This window comes from Oryzias latipes, chromosome 2 (assembly GCF_002234675.1).
Source record: "Oryzias latipes chromosome 2, ASM223467v1".
NCBI lineage: Eukaryota > Metazoa > Chordata > Actinopteri > Beloniformes > Adrianichthyidae > Oryzias > Oryzias latipes.
Window position 1 is genome coordinate 19,955,923 of NC_019860.2, and position 4,385 is coordinate 19,960,307.

The following is a 4,385-nucleotide window of genomic DNA, read 5'->3' on the forward strand; positions in this document are numbered from 1 at the left end:
CTGCCGGTGCTGTATTATGCTCCACACAACAAACAGTATCATCAAGGACATATGCTCTATATGCCAATGAGACAATAAACAGCTCTGTATGCACTGGGCTTCGTGCCAGCTCAGCTGCGGGCGTCGAATGACTGAGTCAACACCCAAGTGCTTTCTTTTGTGCCAAACTCATGAGTGTCTTGCTGTTGGCTTGTTGAGCCTGTCAGAGGTCTTTCTGTGGTACATACATGCTTTGAAGTTATCATTGACATCTTACAAGTGCTTTCATATTCTCCTAAAGGCCTACGAAAGCATAGAATTAAATAGCAACATTGCTAAATGTGTTGAGTCTGAGTCAGAATGGTGTCTGTCAGCTACATTACAGTGACGAGAATACCTTTGAGATCATTTCTATTGTTCCACTTCTGATGTTCTATTCTGAAGCTAAATGAAAGCAATGCAGAACAATGGGAGACTATGATGGAAGACTCAGTTCAGTCCCCCACATTTGCTCTGTGGATGAGACCAAACTGAAGGACACACTTTAAACAAAAATGTGTGATGCTATAATACCTGGAATATGAAGGCAACACCTCAGGATCCAGACCCAGGATTGGGTCAAAAGACGGAATGGGATTGTCTTCAAAAGACCACCACTTTCCGGAAACATTCCTTTTTGGGGATCATAACAAATGCCTTCATGACAACTGTCCTTGTGGGTGAATACGGGCTTTCTGCGGGTGTGTGCAGGCACACTACCTGATTGCAATTAAACAGAGTTATCCGAAGTGTGTGCAGCATTTACGTCTGGTCAGTGAGGAGCCAGTACTCACACCTTGCTAATGACTGGAGTGCGGCGGAAGGGGACTGTAGGACAGCTTTACTTCTGTGTAAATACTTTACGATACAATTACCACAGGAATTAGAATGGTACGTTCCATTTGAATAATGTCCATTGAGGTGGGTTTACAAGCCACAAAGAAACTGGAAAAAACACCTGGGATGCCTTTAAGATGCAACCGCTCTTATCTATGACCCTTCATGGGGCTGGACAGCCCAAAAACCCTCAACACCTGTACAGCTCAATCTCCCTTATCGGTGCATGTGACTAAGGCTTAAGAAGTCACTAGGAAAAATTAGTTTTTTAACCTTTTCCAAGGAGCTAGTGCAATTCTTGACTTTTGTTTCTGGTGTACAGTTGCGCATGACTAAAAATGCATTTAAACCGCACCAGGCAACGAGCGTTCAAGTAGCTACTTCCAATGAAATGTCTATGCACGTTTGAGGCTGCTGCGTTCAAAACGTTTGCGTTCATGGATACCTTTGCAGGTTTTTTCGACCATTTTCTGACTCTACGTACAAAACCCGTGGCCATTGAATATTTGTTGCCAAGTCGAACGTTGACCAATCAGGGACTCTGATCTGGCAGTGTCGTTTGGACTTAGTTTATCTGGTGAACCCAGACACAGCAATGAGCGTGACGATGTCCGCATTGCTTTTCAAATAATGAGAAAGCATGACTACTATCATGACATGGTGGCAATACATGTGCGCCATTGCAAGGAAACTAGAAATGAAACCGTTTTAGTTTTGTCCCCAAATTTAAAGATTTGCACTGCTTCAACATTTCGCCCCAGCCTCTTCCAACTGTAACTGTCGGACATGGGCTAGTGAACAGTAGAAACAGAAAAAAAAAGCAGTTTCTAGGTATCATTGTTCTGCTTTTTTCTCAATACATTTATGTTATATGTAGGTTCTGAATAGTTTTCTCTTTGTTTTTTTGTTGGCCGATGGTGGTGGTGATCTTATTTGCTCATATTTAAGTGTGACCTAGTACAAAAACCAATGTAAATTCATGCTAGACACACAAAATACATGCATTTAAAGTGCACATTGCTGCATCACCCACAAATCTTTTAACCCTAACCCAAACCGTAACCCTAATTCCATGCAAAAACTCATTTCCTTTTTTGTTTTTTCTTTATTGAAAAGAAAAAAAAGATAATTTTCTTGAAATGGAAGTCAAAACCTCTAAAAACAGAACTCTAATGCTGCCTAATTATTCATAAAATGTGATGCAAACTGGTGGTTTGATCCTGTTGTTAGGTTTTGCTGAGTCAGATTCTGATCCTGTTGGTTCTGCTTCCTGTAATCAAGCCCCATCAGTCTCACCTGCTCGCTGCCACATGCAGTATGGACGGCTGCTTTGACTAACTGCTGCTAGTTCCCTCAATCTGCCAGTCATTCCAGCCATTTAAAGAAGTTTTCCTGTTTCATGCTTGGATTTCAACAGTTTCGCCTCCATCTGGTTTTTTCTTGTAAGTTTTTGCTCTGTTCCTTTTTTTTTTACACCTTCCTTAGATTGTTGGATGGTTTCTGCTTCCAAGCTACCTCTTTTTTTGGGGGAATATTTGAATTCAGTCAGCATTTAATATACTCCTCAAGCTCTCGTGTGTCATAAAAATGAAGAGTAGTTTTTATTTTAATCATTTAGTAAAATGAACTGATCCTTTCTCATATGGAACTTGTTGACTTATTAATGTAATAAATATATGGTAGGGAATTATCATGGAGCAAGAATGTTGTCAAGCAGAGTTTTTATGTATTGCAAAGTGTTTAATTGGACTAGGATTCATTTAAAAAAAAGAAATTCGATCAAAATCCCTGGTGATAGTTAAGAACATTTAAGTTTAGAACATGTGTCCAACAATATGCACACAACCTTTTACCAAAACCTTTTGTTATTTTAGAAGAATAATATAACAGGGAATCACAAGATATCCTTGACTAATCATAGAACCGTTTTCAGAGGCGTTGAGCAAATGTATCTCCATTCTATTTCATATTTTTACAACAGAATTAGCCTAGATTGAATGTCTCCCTCTATTCAATGCAATCCTGTTACACATATGATAGGAAAAGCTAATTTTTATTATTTACTTATTTACATGAATAAGTTTTTCCTCTTGGTCAACAGTAACATCTAGCTAAACAACTAACAACTCAGAGAAAAGCTAATTCTAGAACAGATGTTACCTACAAACACGGTTGCACAGTTTAAGTTTTGTTATTATCAAATACATCATGTAATAAAAATTGCGTCAATTGCAACTGATTTGCCTTTGACAGTTTACGGCCTGTTTATGGTGAAAATTTAGCAGACATTTCATGAATTTCAAAGCCCAATTCTGAAATTCGTGGTGTGGCAGACGACGTGCTTTGAAATTCTTTGACGTCACAACTGTCATATTATTGGTCAGTTTTTCGTCATTTTTTTTGTTTGGCCAGTTGATTAAAAATGCATTTATGGATTCATTTCTCCATGTACAGGACTCTAAAGGCCGTTACCGAAAAAACACAGATGTGAACCTCCAGCTGTTCTGGCAGGTATACGATCAGAGATTTATCTCTCTTCTGCTCCATGCAGCCAACTCAATTGATATTTTTTATGAAACAAGTCATATTTAATTGAACGTGTCAATACCAGTATACAGCTATGTCTTGTCTAAATGATTCTTGGCAGAGTTGTTGAAGGCGTCTGCAGTCAGAGACCGGCTGAAGGGAAAGACTTCATCCTGCTGTAAGTCAAAGGTGTTTGACTTGTCAGAATTTTTTTTTATTTTCTGAGTCTGCAGTCAACAGCAGGTCACACTGACCATTAAATCTGTCAAAAATCTGTCAGTGGATGTATACCTTTGAATTTTGCAATAACTTCATGCCTTTTTTCAAGTACTCCTTTCAATGTTACTTTATCTAAGAGCTTTTAAAAAACAACCGATTCTATCGACCTCCAATATTGGAAAGTTTTTGTAATCAAGTGTCCTTTAAAAACCAAACTCAACTAAGTCCAGTTTTAACTACCGTGAGATGAATTAACATCCTTTGAGTTTATGTAAATGAAGAGTTTGATGCTTCGGTCGTCCAGACCTGACCACAGGCTGCGATGAGGTCTGAAGGCCGCCCATCAGAGAAACCTCTAAACCATTTCATCTCTCCTTAAAGTTGATTTTTCTTGTCATTCTTTGATGTCTGATGAGAGAAACTTCTAGAAAGGAACGAGCCACTGAGTTTGGTGAGTAATTACCAAGTTTTGTGAAATGACTGAGTCACGGGCCTTGATCAAACGGACCAAATTCAGTTTTACTCCACTCTGGCAATTAAGAAAAAACTGTTTTTCCCTTAACTTCTGAGGCTTTCTAAAGTTGAAGAACTTTGCTCAAAGTACTCGCCAGAATTTGAAAGTGGCATCTGGAAATGCAAACGAGCTATTGGATGTTTTCTATTTTGTGATGGTGTCATAAAAACAAGGCGTAAATGTAATCAAAGTCAACATGATAAAATCTGGGTTTGACTCCAGGAAATATATCAAATTTACAAAACAATTCTGCAAAATGCATCAGAGCTGT

At 38.6% G+C, this 4,385-nt stretch overlaps 1 long non-coding RNA gene across 1 annotated transcript; it reads left to right on the forward strand.

Annotated features, from left to right (window-relative positions):
• Positions 1 to 2,132: 2,132 nt before the first annotated feature.
• LOC105355866 lies at positions 2,133 to 3,566 on the forward strand. Its single transcript, XR_002874840.1, has 3 exons — positions 2,133 to 2,297; positions 3,310 to 3,366; positions 3,503 to 3,566. It is a non-coding gene; the product is annotated as an uncharacterized LOC105355866 (long non-coding RNA).
• Positions 3,567 to 4,385: the final 819 nt, after the last annotated feature.